This window comes from Rhinoderma darwinii, chromosome 3 (assembly GCF_050947455.1).
Source record: "Rhinoderma darwinii isolate aRhiDar2 chromosome 3, aRhiDar2.hap1, whole genome shotgun sequence".
In the NCBI taxonomy this organism is placed as follows: domain Eukaryota; kingdom Metazoa; phylum Chordata; class Amphibia; order Anura; family Rhinodermatidae; genus Rhinoderma; species Rhinoderma darwinii.
The window spans coordinates 48879103-48906638 of NC_134689.1; positions in this window are offsets into that span (position 1 = coordinate 48879103).

Below are 27536 nucleotides of genomic sequence, written 5' to 3' on the forward strand. Positions count from 1 at the left end.
CAGTACATCCCTCATGACAGCACCACAGGAGCAATACCAAATTTTAATGCTCAGGGCGGGACTACGGATTGGAGGACTTTCCGTCCAAAACTTAAATCCGTATCTGACAGAACATCTAGCCTATAATGTTTGCAAAACGTATGATGGCTTGACCAAGTGGCAGCTCTGCAGATTTGGTCCATAGAGGCTTCTCTTCTTTCTGCCCAGGATGCCGAAACTGCCCTAGTTGAATGGGCTTTAATGCCTTGTGGGGCACGTAGTCTTAGGGACTTGTAGGCTTCTTGTATGGTAGTTTTTACCCATCTTGCTAGAGAGCCTTTTGAGGCTTTCTTTCTTCTATTCTTTCCCCCATACAGGACAAATAGATTTTTATCTTGTCTCCAAGAGGAGGTTCTATCGAGATACTGAAGAATTGTTCGCTTGACATCCAGTCAATGGAATTTTTCTTCTTGTTGGTTTTTAGGATCTGGACAAAAGGAAGGTAGAATTATTTCTTGTTCCCTATGGAAGGCAGTAGATACTTTCGGAATAAAGGAAGTATCTAGCTTTAGAATGATCTTGTTTTCTTGTACTTTTAGGTTCTATGACCGACAGAGATTGGATTTCTCCAATCCTTCTTGCTGAAGTAATAGCGACTAAGAATACAGCTTTTAGAGTTAAAAAATGCATACTAATCGTGTCCAGCGGCTCAAAGGGGGGAATCGCAAAGAGCCGTTAACACTACATTCAAATCCCAGGTAGGTAAAAATATAATAATAATCTTTATCTATATAGCGCAAACATATTACGCAGCACTTTACAATTTAGAGGGAACATGAAACAAACAATATCAGACATTACACAGTGACAAAGTTAATTTACAATTCAAACCAGAGGAGTGAGGGCCCTGCTCGCAAGAGCTTACAATCTATGAGGAAATAAGGGAGACACAAAGTGTAACATTGTTTGTTCTGTACAATAGTCCAGCCATTTTTTATACACATGGGTGGTACACAAAAAGCTGCATGAGCCGGTCACCAGCCAGTATCCGGGTATGACGGACATGAAGAGAAGGAGTGTGAGGGACTCTTATTCTGATGACTAATCTAAAAGGGGGGCCATGGAAAGGTGTCAGATTAGGGAATGTTATAGGCATGTCTAAATAGATGTGTTTTCAGGACACGTTTAAAACTGTGGATATTGGGAATTAATCTGATTGTCTGGGGTAGCACATTCCAGAGGACTGGTGCAGCACGAGAAAAATCTTGGAGACGGGAGTGGGAGGTTCGGATTATGGAGGATTTTAATCTATGGTTGTTAGCAGAATGTAGAGCCTGAGTAAGGTGGTAGACAGAGATGAGGGAGGAGATGTAAGGAGGTGCAGCACTGTGGAGAGCTTTGTGGGTTAGAGTAATAAGTTTGAATTTTATTCTGAAGGGGATGGGCAACCAGTGCAAGTGCCAAAGATTAGAGGCGTTGGTGTAGCGGTTGGTCATAAATATGAGCCTGGCTGCTGCATTAAGGATAGATTGGAGAGGGGAGACTTTAGTGAGGGGAAGACCAACTAGTAATGAGTTACAGTAGTCAAGACGAGAGTGAATCATAGCAACAATGAGAGTTTTGGCTGTTTCCTCCATAAAAAAAGGGCGGATTCTGTAGATGTTTTTGAGGTGAAAATGACAGGAGCGTGAAAGTCATTGAATGTGAGGAGTAAAGGAAAGATCTGAGTCAAAAATAACCCCAAGACAGTGGGCGTGCTGCTTAGGATTTATGATAGTGCCACACACAGAGATGAAGACATCAGGTTTAGGGAGGTTAGTAGATGGTGGGAACACGAGCTCAGTTTTAGAAAGATTCAGTTTCAGATAGAGAGAGGACATGATGTTAGAGACAGCGGACAGACAATCACTGGTGTTTTGTATTACAGCAGGGGTGATGTCATGGGAAGAGGCATATAATTGGGTGTCATCAGCAAAGTGATGGCACTGGAAGCCAAATCTGCTGATGGTTTGTCCAATAGGGGCTGTGTAGAGAGAGAAAAGAGGAGTGGACTTAGGACTGATCCCTGAGGAACCCCGATAGCAAGGGGAAGAGGAGAAGTAGAACCAGCAAATGACACACTGAACGAGCGGTCAGAGAGATAGGAGGAAAAGCAAGAGAGAGCAGCGTCCTTGAGGCCAATAGAGTGGAGCATGTTAAGTAGGAGTTTGTGGTATACAGTGTCAAAGGCTGCAGAGAGATCCAGAAGAATCAGGAGAGAGTATTTACCGTCCGATTTAGCCGCCAAGAGATCATTTGAGACTTTAGTAAGGGCAGTTTCTGTGGAATGTAGAGTGCGGAAACCAGATTGTAAGGAGTCAAGAAATGGAGTTAGCAGAGAGATAGCTGATAAAGCGAGAGTAGACCAAGCGTTCCAGGAGTTTGGAGATGAAGGGCAGATTAGAGACTGGTCGGTAGTTAGCAGCGCTGGATGGGTCAAGAGTTGTTTTTTTCAGTAATGGGTTTATAATGGCATGTTTAAAAGAGGAGGGAAAGATACCAGAGGAAAGAGAGAGGTTAAATATTTTAGTCAGGTGACTAGTGACAGCTGGGGAGAGGGACTGGAGGCGGTGTGAGGGGATAGGATCACTAGGGTAGGTAGTAGGACGAGAAGAAGAGAGGAACCTAGAGACTTCTCCTTCTATTATTGGGTCAAATGCTGAAAGTGAAGAAGAGGGAGTGCGGGAGGGAAGGGGATCGATGGTACTAGGGGACTGGGAAATAATATCATGTCGGATGTTGTCAATTTTAACTTTAAAATAAGTGGTCAGGTCTTCAGCACTGAGATCTGTGATTGGCATCTGCACTTTAGGACTAAGAAGGGAGTGAAAAGTATCAAAGAGGCGTTTTGGATTATTGGATAGTGTGGAGATGAGAGAAGTGAAACAGACTTGTTTGGCGCGGTGAAGGGCAGAGTTGTAAGTTTTGAGCATAAATTTGTAATGGAGGAAGTCTGCAGCCAAATACAATTTTCTCCACAGTCGTTCGGCATATCTCAAGCACCGCTGAAGAAAGCGGGATTGAGGCGTGTGCCAGGGTTGTCGTTGTCTTTGTCGGGTGGTTCGGAGTGTACTAATTTCTTTAGGGAAGGTTTCAGTTTAGAGACTGCTTGAGTGAATCTTCTGAGCCACCGATGTTCAGCTAAAGGAGTATTGAAAAAATAGCTTAAGGCTGAAATCTGCACTTTTAAGGTACTAGGGCTAAGCCCTTTTTTGAATCCGGATTGTAGAAAATTTTGGATTTTCGCGATGTTGGGAGTAAAGGGGTCTGGTCCTGGATCTCCATACCAGTAACAGAATTTCTTACAAATTTTTTGATGGTAACTTCTTTATGACTTGATAAGATAGTTGAAATTACCTCGTCTGACAAACCGTGGTTTCTCGAGATCTGCCTTTCAGGATCCAGGCTGACAACTTCAGAGTTTCTATTCCCTGAAAGAATAAGGGACCCTGGGTGAGAATATTCTTCTTGACTGGGAGCATGATAGGGTCTTCCAATGCTAGGTACGATTGGAAACCAGCTTCTTTTTGGCCAATAAGGAAGAATAATAATGAGTTTTGTCAAATCTTCCTGGATTTTTCTTAATACCATTGGTATTAGAGGAAACTGAGAAAAGGCATAGGCCAGATCCATGTCCCAGGGATGGGATAATGCATCTACCCCCCAATGGGTTGTCTTTGAGATTTAGGGAGAAGAATGTCTCTACCTTGGAGTTTTTCCTTGTGGAAAACACGTCTATTTGTGGATAACCTCATCTTCGGGTTAAGGACAGAAAGACTTCCCTGTTTAGGGACCATTCTCCAGGGTCTACTTTTTCCCGACTCAGGAAATCTGCTGATAGGTTCTCTGAGCCTTTTAGGTGGACTGCAGAGACTGATATGACATTTTCTTCTGCCCAACTGAAAATTAGTGTAGAGAGTGCCTGAAGAAGATTGTGTCTTGTTCCCCCTTGATGGCGAAGAAAGGATATCGCTGTTGTGTTGTCCGATAAAACCCTTACATGTGTCCCTTTTATGATGGGTGAAGCTCTTATAAATGTCTCCCATATGGCTTTTAGTTCCCTGAAGTTTGAGGACATTGTCTTCATCTGAACAGGCCATGTGCCTTCAAAGTGCCTGTCTTGGATTACCGACCCCCAGCCGTATTTGCTGGCATCTGTGGTAATTACCACATAAGGAGAAGTTCTCCAGCGGACCCCCTTGCTTATGTTTTTTGTGCAGAGCCACCAATGGAGAGATGATTTCACTGTTTCGTAAATCTGAATTCTTGAATTCAAGGAGTCCTGTTTTCGATCCCACTGGGATAGGATCAGGTTCTGTAAGGGTCTGGAGTGAAATTGACTACATGGAAGAGATTGGATGCAAGACGTCATCATTCCCAACATCTGCATGCCTTCCCTTATGGAACAGGAGCTCTCCTCCAAAATTTCCTCACTTCTGTCAGTAGAAATATTTGTTTCTCTCTTGGGAGGAAGAAATGTTGAAGGGAGGAGTCTAGCAGCACTCCTAAGAAGACCTTCTGTTTTTGGGGAGGAAGACTTGACTTTTAGAAGTTGATTATCCATCTCAATTCCTGTAGTAGGGAAAGAACCTGTGATCGATGACTGTTTAAGATAGACAGAGTATCTGCTGTCAACAGGAAATCGTGTAAATATGGGATAATTACTATGCCCTGACTTCTTAAGAATGCCATAATCTCTGCCATAATTTTTTGTAAAAATTCGGGGGGCGGAGGAAATGCCGAAGGGGAGGCAGACAAACTGGAAGTGGAGAATGGAGGGACCGTTCTGAATTGCGAATCTGAGGAATCTCTGGTAAGCAGGGTGGATAGGGACGTGATAGTACGCATCCTTTAAATCGATCGCACACATTGACGCTTCTTCCCTTATTAGAGGAATAGTCGATCTGATAGACTCCATCTTGAATTTACGATATTTTACCCATTTGTTCAGTAACTTCAGGTTGATTATTTTCCTGTAAGAACCGTTTGGTTTCTTGACTAAGAAGATTTTTGAATAATGGCCCTTGAATTTTTCGTTGTGGGGAACTGGAGTAATTGCTCTCAATTTGAGCAGTTTCTGGATGTCCAGGATAAGGATCTGATGAAGGTCTTTTGCTTGGTACTTGGTTATTAGAAATTTCTCTGGAGGAATGGAGGAGAATTCTAATTTGTACCCTTCTTTTATAATCTTTAGAACCCAAGAGTTCTGGGTTATTCCGGTCCATTTGGAATAAAAATGTAGGAGTCTTCCCCCCACACTCTTGGCGTCATTGCTTTGAGGGCTGAAATGAGTTATTCGGGTTAAGGAGATTACCTCGACCACTTCCTCCCTTGGGGTAACTCCAGCGACCGGACTTCCTTTTCCCGCTGTAGTTCTGTAAGGTTGGCTCCCTCTGTTGGCGAAACCTCAGAAACTGAGGGGGTTTTTTAGGTTTCTCTTCTGGAAACCCCTTTTTCCTATCCGCTGCATTCTCCAGCATGTTATCCATTAGAGGACCAAACATCAGAGAACCTGTAAATGGGATAGAACTCAACTTGTTCTTGGACTTCGTATCTCCTGACCACATTTTGAGCCATAATGGTCTTCTAGCAGCATTTGAGAGAGCCCCATTTCTGGCAGCAAATCTAATGGATTCCGCTGAAGCGTCTACCAAGAATCCAGTTGCCATCTTTAGTAAGGGTAGAGATTCTAATAGATCTTGTCGTGATGTTTTCATCATCAAATGGGTCTCCAGCTGGTTTAACCATATAAACATTGCTCTTGCTACAGATGTGGCCGCGATATTTGTAGAGATCAAAGCGGATGAAGATTCCCAAGCTCTTTTCAGCAGGCCGTCTGCCTTCCGGTCCATGGGTTCCTTCAACTGAGAGGAATCTTCAAAGGGGATTGCGTTTTTTTTTTTAGCAACCCTGGCTACTGGTACATCTACTTTTGGGATCTCATCCCAAGATTTAGTGTCTTCTGGATCAAAGAGTAGTCTGTTTTTAAATTCTCTTGAAATGAAGAGTCTTTTTTCCGTATCCTCCCATTCAGTCGTTACCATTATCTTGAGATTTTCATGTATCAGAAAAATCTTTGTTTTCTTCTCCGATAAGCCCCCAAACATCTCATCCTGGATGGTATGGGGTTGGTCTTCCTTGAGTAGATGAAGTTGAAGGCAAGAGTTCCTCTCCTTCTTCTAACTCACCCTCCGATAAGTAATAACACTCCTGCTCCGAGTCAGACCCCTGAGATGGTGGGCAATATTTTTGTTCCACTTCATTCCATGGCCTTTTTGCCCAGGAGTGTGAGGGAGTTCCTTGAGGAGGGGCAAGGGAGGCTACTGACTGACTCACTTCTTCGCGAATCTTAGCACTAGTTCAGACATAAATGTCAGTTGTTCCTCTTTTAGTAATTTTGCAATACAATCTTGACACAATTGTTTCCTATGTGATTCTGGCTATTCGCACATTTTTTAACCTTCTTTTTATCAGTTTGTCTCTGAGAGGAATCTTTATCCTAAAGAAAACAGAAGGCAGGTAAAGTATGGTGTACTTACATACGGAGTCATAACCTCTACCTAAGGGTGAGACTCACGTGACCCTGGGACATATCCGGAATTCCATCAGAACGAGGAAGTTCCATTACCGCAACAAGTAATAGACAATGCAATATCCAATCCACAAGATATAAATCCAAGTTAGCGGTATCAGCTCTAACTACATACCTGTGCGTGTCCCTTTAAATTCGGGTGTTTTGAATTTCCCGCTTTCCAAGATCACCGCGGACCGGAAGTAGCCCGACGTCATTTCCGGTTGTGGCTATTCGATTGAGGTGCAGCCGCATCATAGCCGGTGACTGAGATTTCCGGCTATGCGGCGCTTACGAGGATGTTTTGCCGGCGCTTCCAACCATATGGAGCTGTCGGTCCCCGCATGGTGACGCAGCCAGGCCGAAGCCTCTTGGGAATCCTGAACCCCACACACTACCGGAATCCTGCCTAGGATTCCTAAGGTAGGTGTTTTAGGTTGGGAGCGAAGGGACCTCTCGTTAGAGGGGTATTAGCCTAGGCTTTAGGAGGAATAGAAGGGGGAGTGCACGGACTCCCCGATCTTACCCCCTGCCTGAGTTTTCTCATGACAGCACCACAGGAGCAACGTCTCTGCTAAAATAGGGTTGCATCCATCCTGGTGTAGTAATTGAAAAACACTGGCAAGTGGGTGGTGGGAGGGGCCTTTTAACCTCTGTCTTCCTGTCCCTATAGAGGTCAATAGGGCAACCACCTGTGGTGCTGTCATGAGGGATGTACTGGTAAAACCTATATAAATATGGTATCGCCATAATCGTATCAACCCACAGAATAAAGTAAAATTGTCATTTATAGCAAACAGAGAACGCCATGAAAAACAGAATAAAAAACTTTGTCAGAATTTATGGTTTTTGGTCACCCTGCTTGCCCAAAAATTTAATAAAAAGTGATCAAAAAATCGCATGTACCCCAAAATGGTACCAATAAAAACTAAAGTGTAATGGCAGGGGGTAGGGAGACGGACAAGTGAGCCCTACTCTACCCACCACTCTGTCCCTGCCTACTTGCAACGACCCGCCCTAGGTGACGGGGTACAACTGGGCGGCGGTCCCTGCGCTCAGTAAGTGCACGACAAACACGACAAACATACAAAGGAACACAAGCAAGGAAAAGGGGCCGTTGCCCACGGCAACACCGTGAGCAACCAGAGTGGTGAACGAGCCGAGTCAAGCCAGGAGTGTGCGAGGTACAAAACGAAAAGCAGAAGAGTAGTCGGTAAGCCAGGGTCTGTATGGAGCAGGATCAAAAATAGCAGGAGCTGTAGCTGGGCCAGGAAACCACAAGGAAAGAATCACAAGCACCGAGGGACAGGAAGTGCAGGCTTAAATAGACTGAGGGCGGGAGCTAGCTGAGTCTGGCCAGGTTACGATAGGCTCTCCCACTCCTAAGCCTGCCAGCCTGAATGGTGGAAGCAGGAGTCAGTCTCAGGGATGTATTCTCAGGTGCTGACTGATTAGTTCTGGGAGTTAACCCCGAAGCTGTGCCTGGCAGATCCTTTACAGTACCCCCCCTTTTATGAGGGGCCACCGGACCCTTTCTAAGTGGACCTGGCTTACTGGGGAAACGCAGGTGGAACCTCCTGACCAATACCCCAGCGTGAACATCCCGGGCGGGTACCCAAGTCCTCTCCTCGGGCCCGTATCCTCTCCAATGGACCAGGTACTGGAGGGAGCCTTGGACCATCTTGCTGTCCACAATCCTGGCCACCTCGAATTCCACCCCCTCAGGGGTGAGGATGGGAACAGGAGGTCTCCTCGAGGGAGCCAAGGACGGGGAGCAGCGTTTGACGAGGGAGGCATGAAACACGTCGTGTATCCGAAAAGACGGGGGTAACTCCAGCCGGAAGGAGACAGGATTGAGGACCTCAATGACCTTATACGGCCCAATAAACCGGGGAGCAAACTTCTTGGACGGAACCTTGAGACGCAAGTTCCTAGACGACAACCACACCAGATCCCCGACCATAAACAGGGGGTTATCAGAACGTTTTTTATCAGCCTGAGTTTTTTGTACGCTCTGGGACACCTCTAGGTTTTTCTGAACCTGGGCCCAGACTGTGCACAGTTCCCGATGAACGAGCTCTACCTCGGGATTGTTGGAACTACCAGGTGAAACGGAGTCGAAACCGTGGATTAAACCCAAAATGACAAAAAAAAGGAGAGACCCCTGACGAGTTACTGACCCGGTAATTAAGGGAAAATTCGGCGAGGGGAATGAAAGAGACCCAATCAAATTGACAGTCAGAGACAAAACACCTTAAGTATTGTTCTAGAGATTGATTAGTCCTCTCCGTTTGGCCATTGGTTTCAGGATGGAAGGCAGAGGAGAAGGACAGATCAATCCCCAACTTCATACAGAAGGCTCTCCAAAACAATGAAACAAATTGTACCCCTCTGTCCGAAACAATATTGACAGGGACCCCATGGAGACGCAGGATGTGTTTGACAAACAAGGTAGCCAACGTTTTGGCGTTGGGTAGTTTCTTGAGGGGCACAAAGTGGCACATCTTACTGAAGCGGTCCACCACCACCCACACCACCGACTTGCCTTGGGATGGAGGCAAATCGGTGATAAAATCCATGGAGATATGTGTCCAAGGTCTCTGGGGAATGGGCAACGAACGCAGTAAGCCCGCTGGTCGGGACCTGGGAGTCTTGGACCTAGCACAAACCTCACAAGCGGCGACGTAGGCCTTAACGTCTTTAGGCAACCCAGGCCACCAATAATTTCTGGAAATGAGGTGTTTGGTTCCCAGGATGCCGGGATGGCCAGATAGTGCGGAGTCATGATTTTCCCTAAGTACCCTTAGCCGGAATTGCAGGGGAACAAACAGCTTGTTCTCAGGAAGGTTCCCGGGAGCTGCACCTTGATCAGCAGCAATATCAGAGACTAAATCAGAATCGATCGAGGAAATGATTATACCTGGAGGCAAAATACAAGCAGGATCTTCCTCCGAAGGAGGGCTGGCCATGAAGCTACGCGACAGTGAATCAGCCTTAATATTTTTAGACCCAGCCCTATAGTTAACCAAAAAATTGAATCTGGTAAAAAATAACGCCCATCGAGCTTGTCTCGGGTTTAGCCTCCGGGCAGATTCTAGGAAAACCAGATTCTTGTGGTCGGTAAGGACCGTTACCTGGTGCCTAGCCCCCTCCAGGAAGTGGCGCCACTCTTCAAATGCCCATTTAATGGCTAAGAGTTCGCGGTTGCCAATATCATAGTTACTTTCAGTTGGCGAAAACTTCTTGGAGAAGTAGGCACAGCGACGGAGATGGGTGAGGGACCTGGTACCCTGGGACAAGACAGCCCCCACTCCCACCTCAGATGCGTCAACTTCCACGATAAATGGCTCCATTTGGTTGGGCTGAACCAGCACCGGGGCCGAGACAAAGCACTTCTTAAGGACCTCAAAAGCCTGGACAGCCTCAGGAGGCCAGTGGAGGAGATCAGCACCTTTGCGAGTGAGGTCCGTAAGGGGCTTAGCGATGACCGAGAAGTTAGCAATAAATCTCCTGTAATAATTAGCGAACCCCAAAAAACACTGTAACGCCTTCAGGGAGGCAGGTTGGACCCATTCCGCCACAGCCTGAACCTTGGCGGGGTCCATGCGGAATTCATGAGGAGTGAGGATTTGACCCAAAAATGGAATCTCCTGTACCCGAAACACACATTTTTCGGTTTTGGCAAACAGTTTGTTTTCCCGAAGGACCTGGAGCACCTTCCTGACATGCTCAATGTGGGAGGACCAGTCCTTGGAAAACACCAGTATGTCATCAAGGTACACTACCAGAAAAATCCCCAGGTAATTTCTCAAAATCTCATTTATGAAATTCTGGAAGACCGCAGGGGCATTACACAACCCAAAGGGCATGACGAGGTATTCGAAATGGCCTTCGGGCGTGTTAAACGCAGTCTTCCACTCATCCCCCTCTTTGATGCGAATAAGGTTATACACCCCCCGTAGATCCAATTTAGAAAACCATTGGGCCCCCTGAACCTGATTAAAGAGATCAGGAATCAAAGGAAGGGGATACTGGTTCCTTACCGTGACCTTATTCAGGCTACGGTAGTCAATGCATGGCCTAAGACCACCATCCTTCTTCCCCACGAAGAAGAAGCCAGCACCTACCGGAGAAGAAGAGGGATGAATGTAACCCTTGGCCAGGGATTCCTGGATATACACTCTCATAGCTTCACGTTCGGGACAAGAAAGATGAAATATCCTACCCTTAGGAAGCTTAGCTCCTGGTACCAATTCGATAGCGCAATCGTATTCTCTATGAGGAGGTAACACTTCGGAGGCCTACCTAGAGAAAACATCAGCGAAGTCCTGAACAAACTCGGGTAGCGTATTCGCCTCCTTAGGGGGAGAAATAGAATTAACAGAAAAACATGTCGTACAACATTCATTACCCCATTTGGTTAGCTCCCCAGTATTCCAGTCAAACGTGGGATTATGCAACTGCAACCAGGGAAGACCTAGAACCAAATCGTACGATAATCCCTGCATCAACAGTACAGAGCATTGCTCCAAATGCATGGAGCCAACAAGGAGTTCAAAAACAGGGGTATGCTGTGTAAAATAACCATTAGCAAGAGGAGTGGAATCGATACCCACTACCTGGACAGGTATAGGCAAATCAATCAGAGGCATAGCAAGGGACATAGCAAATTCCACAGACATGATATTAGTAGAGGACCCTGAATCCACGAAGGCACTGCCGGTAGCAGACCTACCACCAAAAGAGACCTGAAAGGGAAGCAAGATCTTAGTACGTTTCATATTTACGGGAAATACCTGTGCGCCCAAGTGACCTCCCCGATGATCACTTAGACGCGGAAGTTCTCTGGCTGCAATCTTACACTTAGGACAGGTGTTCACTTGATGCTTGTCGTCCCCACAGTAGAAGCAGAGACCATTCTTCCTGCGGAATTCTCTACGTTGTTGGGGGGACACGGAGGCCCCGAGTTGCATAGGTATCTCTGAATCTTTCGGAGGAAGAACGAAGCATTTGAGCTTCGGGAGGCATCATGGGGGAGTCGGAGGAGAAAACACATAAACGTTCACGTTGTCGTTCCCTGAGACGTCGGTCAAGTCGTACCGCTAAAGCCATAACCTGGTCTAGGGAGTCAGAAGAGGGATAGCTAACTAGCAGGTCTTTCAGGGCATTCGACAGACCCAACCTAAACTGGCACCTTAAGGCAGGGTCATTACACCGAGAAGCTATGCACCACTTCCGAAAGTCAGAGCAATACTCCTCAACAGGTCTCTTACCCTGACTTAAGGTCACCAGCTGACTCTCGGCAAAGGCAGTCCTGTCAGTCTCGTCATAAATAAGTCCGAGAGCAGAAAAGAAACAATCAACGGAGGAAAGTTCAGGGGCGTCAGGAGCCAAGGAGAAGGCCCACTCTTGGGGCCCTTCCTGGAGCCGGGACATAATTATACCCACCCGCTGGCTCTCAGAACCTGAGGAATGAGGCTTTAAACGAAAGTAAAGCCTACAACTCTCCCGAAAGGAGAAAAAAGCCCTCCGGTCCCCTGAGAACCGGTCGGGCAACTTGAGGTGGGGTTCAAGAGGTGCGGTGAGGGGAACTACCAGGGTAGCATCAGGCTGGTTGACCCTCTGAGCCAGGGCCTGGACCTGTAGGGAGAGACCCTGCATTTGCTGAGCCAGGGTCTCACGGGGGTCCATAGTGGTGTCAGGGACCAGGGGTAGACTAGGTATGGGCTTGTGATTATGTAATGGCAGGGGGTAGGGAGACGGACAAGTGAGCCCTAATCTACCCGCCACTCTGTCCCTGCCTACTTGCAACGACCCGCCCTAGGCGACGGGGTACAACTGGGCGGCAGTCCCTGCGCTCAGTAAGTGCACGACAAACACGACAAACATACAAAGGAACACAAGCAAGGAAAAGGGGCCGTTGCCCACGGCAACACCGTGAGCAACCAGAGTGGTGAACGAGCCGAGTCAAGCCAGGAGTGTGCGAGGTACAAAACGAAAAGCAGAAGAGTAGTCGGTAAGCCAGGGTCTGTATGGAGCAGGATCAAAAATAGCAGGAGCTGTAGCTGGGCCAGGAAACCACAAGGAAAGAATCACAAGCACCGAGGGACAGGAAGTGCAGGCTTAAATAGACTGAGGGTGGGAGCTAGCTGAGTCTGGCCAGGTTACGATAGGCTCTCCCACTCCTAAGCCTGCCAGCCTGAATGGTGGAAGCAGGAGTCAGTCTCAGGGATGTATTCTCAGGTGCTGACTGATTAGTTCTGGGAGTTAACCCCGAAGCTGTGCCTGGCAGATCCTTTACATACAGATTGTCCCGCAGCAACTAAGCTCTCACACAGCTCCGTTGGAGAAAAAATAAAAAAAACTTCTGTTTCTCAGAATATGGAAACGCAAAATGTGCAGTGTTCCAAAAGCGGATAAGATTGGGCACCATTTATCAGTGCGACACTGGTCACACAAAATCTGAGCTCCAAAAGCCAAATGGTGCTTCCTCTCTTCTGAGCCCCACAGCGTGCCCAAACATCAGTTTACGACCACAGATTTGGCATCGCCATAACTGGGAGAACCCGATTAATATTTTATGAAGTATTTGTCTTCAGTGGCACAAACTGGGCACATCATATTGTGCACTAAAATGGCATATCAGTGGTAAATTGTAATTTTTACTCCGCACCATCCGCTGCACATTAACCTGTTCGCGCACCACATCTTAATAGCATGTTTTCGTGCAGGGGTGATGTATGGAGCGGGCACAGGCGCTGAGGTCGTGCCATACGCTGCAGGTGTCAGCTGTGTATTACAGCTGACACCCGGGACTAAAAAACAGGAACAGCGATCGCGCTCTTACAGGAGCCTGTAAAAATGACAATATCATGCAATGCATTAGTATTGCAGTGTATTGTACCAGCGATCTAATGATTGCTGGTTCAAGTCCCCTGGGGGGGACTAATAAAATATGTAAAAAAAATAAATAAATATAGTTGTTATTATTAGTGAAAAAAATGTAATAAATATTTAAAGTAAAAAAAAAACTTTTTCCCATTTTTTTCTCTAGAGTAATGTACAATATGATGCGTCCGTAAAAGTCTGAACTATTACAATATACCATTACTTAACTCGCACGGTGAACGCCGTAAAAAAAAAAAATTTGAAACACCAAAATAGCAGTTTTTTGGTCAACTTAGTTCTAAAAAAATTTTTTATAAAAAGTGCTCAAAAGGTTGTATGTACCAAAAAATGGTACCAATAAAAACCGCAGCTCATCCCGCAAAAAATAAGCCCTCACACCTCTCAATTGACCGAAAAATAAAAAAAGTTATGCCTCTCGGAATGTGGTGAAACAAAACAATTTTTTTTTCAACAAATACTTTTTCATTTGTAAAAGTTGTAAAATATAAAAAAAACTATATCAATTTGGTATCACTGTAATTGTATTGCGTCGCAGAAAAAATTTAAGTTGTCGTTTTTACTGCACGGTTGTAAAAGGGGGTGGTGTAATAGTGGGGTTCACTGGCTAGTCTCGCCCACTACTACTACCTATTTTATATCAGGGTCACTAGGGTTATGCTTAGTTCTCCCACCTTTTTCTTATACTAACGTCAATCTAATTGCTTTGCTACTAAGTAAGGGAATACAATTGCATAGTAAATAAAAGGTAATATTTATTATTACAAACAGTAATCACTCTTAGATATAAAATACACCAAACACAGTAAATAATCTCAGTATAGTATCAGTGTATCCAATATACATAACAACTTAATATGTATTGAACACACTAACACTACACGTGGCACAGTATAAACAAGGTATAGGTATCACAATTCTAATTTATACCACCACCCACTTATCTAAACATATATATATATGTTGCGTTACAATACATACACGCTCACTATTTCTGTCCCATTCCCCCCTAAATATAACTGTCCTTGTACAATAAGGGTTAACAAGAGATGTGGAGGATAAAGGGTTACATGGGGATATTCAGGTAAAGTGTTAATATGCAGGCAGTTGGGAAAGGGTTAACTAGGGATGTACTCAAGGGAAATGAGCAAGGATTAACCAAGGATGTGTTCCAGGGGATGTGCAGGCAGGCAAAGGGTTAACTCAGGGACCAAGGGATGTACAGGCAGGTGGGAAAGGGTTAACTCTGGGATATGGGAATGTGCAGGTGATGTGAGGGTTAACCAGGGGACCGCTCGTAAATGGGGCCGAGTGGCTCATGAGTTTAACTATGGAGGCAGGAGATCAAAAGCAGTATCTCCTGTCTCCATTAGCTTAAAACAAAGCAGGACAATTACTAATTGTCCTGCTTTGTTTTTAGGCCGTCTCTCATGACCAGGGCTGTGTCTCTGCAGCCCTGGACCATGAGACAACATATATATATATATATATATATATATATATACATACACACACATATAAATATATATACATATATATATATATACATATATATATATATATATATATATATATATATATATATATATATATATATATATATAAAAATATATATATATCTATATACATGTATATATATATATATATATATATATATATATATATATATATATATATATATATATATACAGTGGAGGAAATAAGTATTTGATCCCTTGCTGATTTTGTAAGTTTGCCCACTGTCAAAGACATGATCAGTCTATAATTTTTAGGCTAGGTTAATTTTACCAGTGAGCGATAGATTATATATAAAAAAAAAAAAAAAGAAAATCACATTGTCAAAATTATATATATTTATTTGCATTGTGCACAGAGAAATAAGTATTTGATCCCTTTGGCAAACAAGACTTAATACTTGGTGGCAAAACCCTTGTTGGCAAGCACAGCAGTCAGACGTTTTTAGTAGTTGATGATGAGGTTTGCACACATGTTAGATGGAATTTTGGCCCACTCCTCTTTGCAGATCATCTGTAAATCATTAAGATTTCAAGGCTGTCGCTTGGCAACTCGGATCTTCAGCTCCCTCCATAAGTTTTCGATGGGATTAAGGTCTGGAGACTGGCTAGGCCACTCCATGACCTTAATGTGATTCTTTTTGAGCCACTCCTTTGTTGCCTTGTCTGTATGTTTCGGGTCTTTGTCGTGCTGGAAGACCCAGCCACGAGCCATTTTTAATGTCCTGGTGGAGGGAAGGAGGTTGTCACTCAGGACTTGACGGTACATGACTCCATCCATTCTCCCATTGATGCGGTGAAAAATTCAACATTTTAGTGGAAATAATGTTGATATTAATTTTCACGGCCTAATTCTAATAAGTTCTGCAAAATGCTAATTATACCCCTAGAAAAATTCCTTGAGAGGTGTAGTTTCCAAAATGGGTTCCCTTTTGGGGGGTTTTACACTATTTTGGTCCCTTCAGTGCATTGCAAATGCGACATGGCACTGAAAATTATTCCAGCAAAATCAGCACTCCAAAATCCAAATGACTCTCCTTCACTTCTGAGCTCTGGCGTGGGTCTAAACAGCAGTGTATTACCACATATGGGGTATTGCCGTAATCGGGAGAAATTGCTTTACAAAATCCACTAGGTGCTTCTTTGCTTCTGAGGCCGGTGTTTCAGTTTATTAGGGCACTAGAACCACATGTGGGATAGTTCTAAAAACTGCAGAATCTGGACAATAAATATTGAGTTGCATTTCTTGGGTAAAACCTTCTGTGTTACAGAAAAAAAACTGTACTACAAATGAATTTGGGAAAAAAAATAATTTGTAAATCTCACCTCTACTTTGCATTAATTCCTGAGAAATGCCTAAAGGGTTAAAACACTTTCTGAATGGTGTTTTGGATACTTTGAGGGGTGAGATTTTCAAAATGGGGTGATTTATGGGGACTTTCTAATATATAAGAACCTCATTGCCACTTCAGATCTGAACTGGTCCCTGAAAAAATAGCCTTTTGAAATTTTCTTGAAATTATGAGAAATTGTTGCTAAAGTACTAAGTCTTGTAACGTCCTGGAAAAATTTAAGAATGTTCAAAAAATGATGCAAACATAAAGTAGACATATGGTATATATGAAATTGTAACTATTTTGTGTGGTATTACTATCTGTCTTACAAGCAGATATATTTAAATTTCGAAAAATGCTAGTTTTTGCAAATTTTCTCTAAATGTTGGTGTTTTTCACATATAAATATTACATTTTTTTCAACTACATTTTTTTTACTAACATAAAGTACAATAGGTCACGAGAAAACAATCTCAGAATCACTTGGATAGGTAAAAGCATTCCCAAGTTATTAGCACATAAAGTGACACGTCAGATTTTAAAAAATAGGCTTCGTCCTCAAGGACAAAACAGGCTCAGTCCTGAAGAGGTGTGTCCCAATACTTTTGTCCATATAGTGTATATGTTTGAATACTTTTTTTCCATATTCTAACATATACGTTCAGCGTATGCAATAAATGTGATGTGAATAGGGCCTTATATAGCTTAACAGTCCTAATTAGTTATGACAGGAAGAATTCATAGGGTAATACACTTACCAAGTAACAGCTTCATTAAAGCTAACCTGCTAAGTTATGTAGAGCTGTAGGAAGAAGTAGTGTCCGGAAATTATGTACCTATCCAAGAACAATATATTATCTTTAAACATATGTTGTGAAAGTCAGATAACTGAGTCACTATAACGTTGAACGGATAGGCTGCAGGTACATAGATTGAAGTGTAAAGGACAAGTTCTTAGTCATCCTCACATTCAGGAGCCAGTTCATTGGCTGAAGCTACAACACACTTCAGGAACTTGTGCACATATTTCCATAAATAGCTCATTCTTTTTTGGGAAAGATGTCCTTGGAATTTTGACAACCGGAGTAAAAGTATGAGTCTTGTGCTTAGTGTGTCAGACTGTGACCAATTTAGAAATACTGGAGGTGGAATTTATCATCCTTCACAAAGTACTAATAATAAGAAGAAGTCAGCAGTTAAGAAACCCTGTTCGGATATTCATTTTAATACTGGTGGTACCCTATATTTCCCTCGCTCCTCTGTTTTACTAAATCTATCACATTATGTTCTTTATAATCAGCAATTAATAATTGTTTAGTGCTCTTCCTAATAAGTCATAAAAATTTTAGGCTCTGTTCACATCTGGGTCAGCCTCCGCCGACGATTCCGGATTATTTAGTGGACAAAATATTGCAGGATGCAGTTAATGGGTTCCATCGGGTGCCGAGTACAGCGCTCAGCTGTTTCTGTCAGCCCTATAGACATTCAAAATTCTCCTCACTGCGATCACGCAGTAAGGAGGAACGGGGTCGAGACACCTGTTCTAGTGATCTGTGGGGGTCCCAGTGGTGGGGCCCTCAGCTATCATACATTTATCACCTATCCTGTGGATAGGTGATAAATGTTCTTAGTGGTAAAAACTCCTTAACTGATATTGAAGTTCACACTGTAAATTCTTCTCAAATTGCATTGCTTTATTTCGCACACCTACAGTCATACCATATAGACACATCACATATGGAATGTGTACAGGTTTCTGATCCAATGATTAAGACATAGCAGAGCTTTAGTAGGTTCAGATGTGGGATAACAAAGTATAAGAACAAGTAGCAGGGTTGGACTGGCTCAACAGAGTCCCATAGGATTCAGGGACCATTATGATGGACACAATAATGGGCCCCTTCAATAAAAGGACCCTAAAGGTTCTGCAGGAAATAACCCCACAGAAAACTGTTTTGAAGCTAATCACTTGCTGCTAGAAACAATTTTTTATGGGTTTATTCACAAATAACCTATTAGACTGTATTAATTATATGACCGGTGTGTGAAATGGGAACGTGCACAAGTTGTCCACATTTAGTACACATGCACAGTGGAAACTCAGAATCATTTCCTCTGGTGGGCCCAAAGTAGTCCAGTCTGCCACTGACAGGTAGGTTACATTATCAAGAAAAATTAGACATCGTTAAGGAAGATCAAATTTACTGTATACAAATAATGGTCAGTACAAAGATCTGTTTAATGACATAGAGGCCTGGCACACACCCCAATCACGCTTTCTTCAGTGGTGCTCAAGATGCGCTGAACATCTGTGGAGAAAATTGCATATGTCAGCAGATTTCCTCCATACAAATTCATGCTCAAAACTTTCAACTCTGTCCTTCACTGTGCCAAACATGTCTATTTCACCTCTCCTATCTCCAAACTACCTAATAATCCAAAACGACCCTAATACTTTCCACTACCTCCTAATTGACAACATCCGGCATGATATTATCTCCCAGTCCCCTAGTAACATCGATCCCCTTCCCTCCTGCACGTTCTCTTCTTTACTTTCAGCATTTGACCCAATAACAGAAGTCTCTAGGCTCCTCTCTTCAACTCGTCCTCCTACCTGCTTTAGCGATCCTATTCCCTCACACCTCGTCCAGACCCTCTCCCCAGCTGTCACTAGTCACCTGATATTATTTAACCTCTCTTACTTAACTCTCTTAACTCTCTCTTACTTCTGGAATCTTTCCTTCCTCTTTTAACCACTTCCCGACATCCGCCATATATATACAGCAAAGCGCAGTACCATTATGTCGCGGTGATAGTGCGGGCTCAGGAGCTGAGCCCGCACCATCACCGTCGGGTGCCAGCTGTATGTTACACAGCTGACACCCTGATGTAACGTCCGGGACCGGAGCTAGCCTCCGATCCGGCCAATTAACCCATCAGATGCTGCGTTCAATATAGATCGCAGCATCTGAGGGGTTTTTAGCCACCGGCACCCCAGCAACGTGATCGCTGGGTTGCCGGTGGCTGCAATTGCAACCTGAGGCCTAATACTGGCCTCCCGGTATGCCAGCAACAGAAGCCTCCTATGACCCGCTTGGAGGCGGGGCCTAAAAGGCTGTAAAGGCCCCGCTGTAAAGGCAGGAACCGGAGTTAGCTATTAACCCCTTAGATGCAGCAATCGAAAGCAATCGCTGCATCTTAGTGGTTTGTAGAAAGTCGGCAGCACTGCCATGCGACTGCTACTATGTCAACAGGAGGCCTAACAATGGTCTGCCATTACGGAAGCCGATTAGGCTGACAGTTCTAATACATTGCACTACATAGGTAGTGCAATGTATTAGAACAGCAATCAAACAGTTGGACCTTCAAGTCCCCTAGTGGGACTAAGAAAAAGTGTAAAAAAAAAAGTGTAATAAAAGTAAAAATAAAAGATGTAAGTAATAAAATAAAACACAATCGCCCTTTTTCCATTACCAAGTCATTTATTATTGAAAAAAATAATAATAAACCATACATATTTGGTAACACCTCGTCCGTAACGACCTGAAGTATAAAATATTAAGCTATTTATCCCACGCAGTAAACACTGTAAAAAAAAAAAAAAGCATTGCCAGAATTGCTGTTTTTTGGTCTCTTTGTCGTCCAAAAATTGAAATAAAAAGTGATCAAAAAGTCGCATGTATCCAAAAATGGTACCTATAAAAACTATAGCTCGTCCAGCAAAGAACAACTCATCAAACAGCTCATTCGACTAAAAAATTAAAAAGTTATGGCTCTTACAACTTGGCGACAGAAAAAATAAATTTTTTACAAAAAGTAATTTTATTGTGCAAATAGTTGTAAAACATAAAAAAGTGCTTTTAATTAGGTATCGCCGGAATGGTACTGACACGCAGAATAAAGTTAACATGTAATTTATGACGCGTGTTGAACGCTATATAGAAAAAACTCCAAAAACTATACCGGAATTGCTGTTTTTTGGTCACCTTGCCTCCCAAAAAAAAGGATAAAAACTGATCAAAAAGTCGCATATACCCCAAAATGGTACCAATAATAATTACAGCTCGTCCTGCAAAAAAACAGCCCTCATACCAATACGTCTATGAAAAAATAAAATAAGTTAAGGCTTTAATAATTCAGGAAAGAAAAATATGTAGTTGTGCATGCCCGAGGGGAACATTTCTTCTGTTTCAAGAGGCGATTTACCAAGGCCCTAAAATTAGGGAACCAGGAAGGGTAGTGCCCAAACATATCTGCTGGAAGCGAGGGTGACTGTAGTATACCAGGACAACACTTCCCAGCAAAATTCCCCAAACTGCAAAGGTGCGGAGTGTGGACCAAAAGGGGGATAGGAAACGACACCACTTATCAGTGCGACACTGGCCTGTGCAGAAAGGATTGCTTCACAGCGTAACACACCTCTATGGATTTATTTACCCCATTATTACACCACCTGACTATGCCCCTGATGTACTCTGCACAGCTTACATGTACCCCCACATTATCAACTGAAATACCAGTAAAATTCCATACAAAACTACTACCAAGCAAAATCCACGCTCCAAAAGCCAAATGGCGCTCACTCCCTTCTGAACCCCACAGCGTGCCCAAAGTTCACTTCCACATATATGTCATCGCCAAATCAGGGAGAACCCTTTTAACAATTTTTGGGGTGTGTGTCTCCAGTGGCACAAGCTGGGCACAACATATTTGCCACTGTAGTGGCATATCTGGGGGAAAATTGCTATTTTTACTTTGCACCATCTGCAGCGCAATCATTTATGGAGGACCTGTGGGATGAAAATGCTCATTACACCCCTTAATAAATGTCTTGAGGAGTGTAGTTTCTAAAATGGGGTCACTTCTCAGGGGTTTCTTTTATTATTTAACATCACTGCAATTGTGAACCAATACTTTGTAAATCGCCAAATTAGGCCTCAATTTCGCATGATACTCTTTCAATCCTGAGCCCTGTGGATCGTCCAGGCAAAAGATTAGGGCCACATGTTGCATGTTTCTAAAACCGGGAATCACAGCATAATAATTAGAGAGCTGTCTTTTCATGGTGGCACAAACTGGGCACCACATATTGGCATATCTATGGAAAAATTCAAATTTTCACTCTGCAACATCGAGTGCACACTCATTTCTAGAAAACACCTACAGGGTTAACATGCTGACTACACCCCTAGGTGAATACCTTGAGGGGTATAGTTTTCAAAATGGGGTCACTTCTGGGGGGTTTCCATGGTTTTTGCTCCCACAGGGGCTTTGCAAATGCAACGTAGCGCCCAGAAACCAATCTAGCAAAATCTGCACTCCAAAAGCCAAATGGCACTCCTTCCCTTTTCCCTTCTGAGCCCTACGGTGTGCCCAAACAGCAGTTTAAGACCACATATGGGGTATTGCCATACTCGGGAGAAATTGGTTTACAAATGTTGGGGTGCTTTTTCTCCCTTTATTTGTTGAGAAAATGAAAAATTTAGAGCTACAGCTAAATTTTATTGAAAATCTATATATATTTTTTATTTTCACTGCCCAATTCTAATAAAAACTGTGAAACACCTGTGGGGTCAAAATGCTCACTACACCCCTAGATGAATGCCTCAAGGTGTGTAGTTTCCCAAATGGAGTCACTCCATTTTCCACAGTTTCCACTGTTTTGGCCCCACAGGGGCTTTGCAAAAGCAACATGGTGCCAAGAAACCAATCCAGAAAAATCTGCGCTCCAAAAGCCAAATGGCGCTACTTCCCTTCCAAGCCTTGCCGTGTGCCCAAACAGCAGTTTATGACCACATATCTGGTATTTACATACTCTGGAGAAGTTGCTTTACAAATGTTGGGGGGCTTTTTCCTCTTTATTCCTTGTGGAAATTGATTTATTTATTTTTAGCTAAAATGTCATCTTATTGGAAAAAAAATGTAAAAATTATTTTCACATCCAAATTCTAATAAAATCCAAAATTGGCTCTTTTTTGGGGTGTTTCCTTTGTTTTGGCATCACAAGACCTCTTCAAACCTGACATGGTGCCGAAAACATATTCTAATAAAAAGAAGGCCCCAAAATCCTCTAGGTGCTCCTTTGCTTCTGAGGCATGTGCTTCAGACCATTAGCACACTAGGGCCACATGTGGGATAATTCTAAAAATGGCAGAATCTGGGAAATAAATGCATCTCAGTTGTTTCAATTCAATGTGGTGGCATGCAGAGCCCAAATCATTAAGATTGTGTCACTGTCCAAATAATTCTGGACCTAACTGTATATACACACACACACACACACACACACACACACATATACACGGTTGAGTCACATTATTATGACCACCAGCTAATAGTCAGAGTCAGTGGCGTAACTACCGCTGTAGCAGCCGTAGCGGCTGCTACGGGGGTGGTGGCATGAGGGGGCCCGTGTCGCCCGCCGGCACGGGCCCCCACCATGGCCGGAGGTTCCGCTAGCTGCCGCTATGGCTACTACAGCGCGACGCCACTGAACACTACGGCAGAGCAGGGAGGTATGTCCCCGCTCCGCCATTAAAGGGGTTGTTCCTACAAAAGACATGTCTTTTGTAGGACACACTATAGGTCGGATTTTTTGGGGGGGTTGGGGCTGTATGGCGTTACCTACAGGGGGGGCTGTATGGCGTTACCTACAGGGGGGCTGTATAGCGTTACCTACAGGGGGGCTGTATAGCATTACCTAAAGGGGGGGCTGTATGGCGTTATCTACAGGGGGGGCTGTATGGCGTTATCTACAGGGGTCTGTATGGCGTTATCTACAGGGAGGGCTGTATGGCGTTATCTACAGGGGGGCTGTATGGCGTTATCTACAGGGGGGCTGTATGGCGTTATCTAAAGGGGGGCTGTATGGCGTTATCTACAGGGGGCTGTATGGCGTTATCTACAGAGGGGGCTGTATGGCGTTCTCTACAGAGGGGGGCTGTATGGCGTTCTCTACAGAGGGGGGCTGTATGGCGCTCTCTACAGAGGGGGCTGTGTGGCGTTATCTACAGGGGGGCTGTATGGCGTTATCTACAGGGGGGGCTGTAAAAAAGGCACTATCTATAAGGGGGGGTTGTGTGACACCCAGGGGAGGGGGGCTCCAGTCAAAAGTTTGCTATGGGGCCCAGTCTTTCCTAGTTATGCCCCTGGCCAGAGTAACCGAATTGTGCAGCATGCACAGCAGCTAGACGAGCTGGGAGTGACTTAAGGTGCTGGTAGGTTGTCTCAGGTATCTGGAGCAATGCTGACTTCAGTGCATCTCACATTTGCTGGAGGTTGCATTGGGGAGGATCCATAGAGCGAACAAGATGATCGAGGTGGTTCTACAGATGCTCAATTGGGTTCAAGTCTGGCGAATTAGGGGGCCAGGGAAGTATCTGGAAGTCTTGGTCATGCTCTTCCTTCCACTGTCGAACATTTCTAGCCATGTGGCATGTCGCATTGTCTTGCTGGAAGATGCCATCTGCCCTAGGAAAACAAACAGCAAGTATAAGTGGACGTGATCTGCAACAATGGATTCATACCCAAATCGGCTCAGAGTGCCTTCCACATGGATGAGTGTGCCAAAAGAATGCCATTAAAAAAATTCCCCAGACCATAATGCTGCAGCCGGCACGGGCCGGCACGGGCCCCCACCATGGCCGGAGGTTCCGCTAGCTGCCGCTATGGCTACTACAGCGCGACGCCACTGAACACTACGGCAGAGCAGGGAGGTATGTCCCCGCTCCGCCATTAAAGGGGTTGTTCCTACAAAAGACATGTCTTTTGTAGGACACACTATAGGTCGGATTTTTTGGGGGGGTTGGGGCTGTATGGCGTTACCTACAGGGGGGGCTGTATGGCGTTACCTACAGGGGGGCTGTATAGCGTTACCTACAGGGGGGCTGTATAGCATTACCTACAGGGGGGGCTGTATGGCGTTATCTACAGGGGGGGCTGTATGGCGTTATCTACAGGGGTCTGTATGGCGTTATCTACAGGGAGGGCTGTATGGCGTTATCTACAGGGGGGCTGTATGGCGTTATCTACAGGGGGGCTGTATGGCGTTATCTAAAGGGGGGCTGTATGGCGTTATCTACAGGGGGCTGTATGGCGTTATCTACAGAGGGGGCTGTATGGCGTTCTCTACAGAGGGGGGCTGTATGGCGTTCTCTACAGAGGGGGGCTGTATGGCGCTCTCTACAGAGGGGGCTGTGTGGCGTTATCTACAGGGGGGCTGTATGGCGTTATCTACAGGGGGGGCTGTAAAAAAGGCACTATCTATAAGGGGGGTTGTGTGACACCCAGGGGAGGGGGGCTCCAGTCAAAAGTTTGCTATGGGGCCCAGTCTTTCCTAGTTATGCCCCTGGCCAGAGTAACCGAATTGTGCAGCATGCACAGCAGCTAGACGAGCTGGGAGTGACTTAAGGTGCTGGTAGGTTGTCTCAGGTATCTGGAGCAATGCTGACTTCAGTGCATCTCACATTTGCTGGAGGTTGCATTGGGGAGGATCCATAGAGCGAACAAGATGATCGAGGTGGTTCTACAGATGCTCAATTGGGTTCAAGTCTGGCGAATTAGGGGGCCAGGGAAGTATCTGGAAGTCTTGGTCATGCTCTTCCTTCCACTGTCGAACATTTCTAGCCATGTGGCATGTCGCATTGTCTTGCTGGAAGATGCCATCTGCCCTAGGAAAACAAACAGCAAGTATAAGTGGACGTGATCTGCAACAATGGATTCATACCCAAATCGGCTCAGAGTGCCTTCCACATGGATGAGTGTGCCAAAAGAATGCCATTAAAAAAATTCCCCAGACCATAATGCTGCAGCCTCCAGCTTGTATTCTTCCAGCAATGGTTGCAGGGTGTTTGTACTCTGATGGTTCTAGCCTGACATGCCAAAGTCCATCTATTCGATGAAGCAGAAAACGTGACTCATCAGAGAAGGTAACCCTTTGCCAATCATCGATGGTCCATTTCCATCCGTGCAAATTGAAGCCTTTTTTTACAATGCACCTTTATTTATATAGGAGCAGTGACCATCCGTCTGCTTCAGAGCCCCATACGCAGTAGGGTCCGCTGAACTGTTGTTTCAGACACTCGGTTGATTTTCACAGTGAGCTGCTCCACTGTAGCATGTCGTTCGCCACTCGCGCACCTTCGTAGCCGATGATCACTCCTTGCATCAATGACACGTGGTGCGCCACAGTTTCCACGTCGGTTATTCCTAATGGTGCCATTTATTCACTCAAGATACACTTTTACCACAGCAGCACGCGAAGAGTTCACAAACTGCGCTGTTTGAGAAATACTGCCCCCTTTGGCCCGAAAGCTAATAATCATCCCTTTTTGCAAATCTGATAAATCGCCCCTTTTACCCATGGCAACACCGAGTGATATGTGTTCAGACAGCCTATCGCACACATTATATACCCACCAAGTCAGCCCATGACACATCACTTCCTTCATGGGCTATGCGCAACCGACGTCGAAAGTAGCAGGTGGTCATAATAATGTGACTCGACTGTGTATATACACTCATATATATATACACACTCAAATATATGTATACATACACACATATATATATATATATATATATACACATATATAGTGTCACGATCCATGCGTATGTGGACCCACTAGGCCGCACCGCCGTAGCAGAGTAGCAGCTGGCCAAACAACAGTCCTAGTACAAGAGTACCTTTGATAGTCCAGACAGTAGAGGAGGCTAGGCACAGATGAACTTGAAGGCAGATGACACCAGACGTGGTGTATAACAGCAAGCGTGACAGGTGGCACAACACGACTCCAACACTCTAAAGCACAGGAACAAATATGGTATGGGATACAGGTAGCAGGGCACGAGAACAATGGGAACAAGATAACACTAAGTGTAATGACAGGGATAGGGAAACAGACAAGTGAGCCTTAATCTACCCGCCACTCAGTCCCTGCCTACATGCAACGACCCGCCCTAGGCGACTGGGTACAACTGGGCGACGGTCCCTACACTCAGTAAGTGCACGACAGACAACCAGACAAGGAAACACAGAACAAAGGGAAGCGGGGCAGTTGCCCACGGCAACACCGTGAGCAACACGGGTAGTAAACGAGCCGAGTCAAACCAGGAGAGTACGAGGTGCCAAACGCAGAGCAGGAGAGTAGTGAACAAGCTGAGTCAAACCAGGAGTGTACGAGGTACCAAACGCAGAGCAGAAGAGTAGTCAGTAAGCCAGGGTCAATACGAAGCAGGGACAAGTAGTTGAAGAAGCTGCAGCAGGGCCAGGAAACCAACAGAGAAGAATCACAAGCAAACGAAGAACAGGAAAGGCAGGTATAAATAGACAGAGGGCGGGAGCTAGCTCCGTCTGGCCAGGCTGTGATAGGCTCTCCCACTCCTAAGCCTGCCATCCTGAGTGGTGGAAGATGGAGTCAGTCTCACAGACATAGAAGCAGGTGCAGACTGATTACCTATGGGCGTGGATACAGAAGCTGTGCCTGGTAGATCCTTAACAGTACCCCGGACCCTTTCTAGATGGACCTGGTTTATTGGGGAAACGAAGGTGGAACCTCCTGACCAATACCCCAGCGTGAACATCCCGGGCGGGTACCCAAGTCCTCTCCTCAGGCCCGTATCCTCTCCAATGGACCAGGTACTGGAGGGAGCCTTGGACCATCCTTCTGTCCACAATCTTGGCCACCTAGAATTCTACCCCCTCAGGGGTGAGAACGGGGACAGGAGGTTTCCTCGAGGGAGCCAAGGACAGGGAGCAGCGTTTAAGGAGGGAGGCATGAAACACGTCATGTACTCGAAAAGATGGGGGCAACTCCAGTCGGAAGGAGACAGGATTGAGGACTTCAATGACCTTGTACGGCCCTATAAACCGGGGAGCAAACTTCTTGGATGGGACTTTAAGACGCAAGTTCTTAGACGATAGCCACACCAGATCCCGACCATAAACAAGGGGTTAGCAGAACGTCTTCTATCTGCCTGAGTTTTTTGTATGCTCTGGGACGCCTCTAGGTTCTTCTGAACCTGGGCCCAAACTGTGCACAGTTCCCGATGAACGACCTCTACCTCGGGATTGTTGGAACTACCAGGTGAAACGGAGGAGAACCGTGGATTAAACCCAAAATTACAGAAAAAGGGGGAGACGCCTGACGAGTTACTGACCGGTTATTAAGGGAAAATTCGGCGAGGGGAATGAAT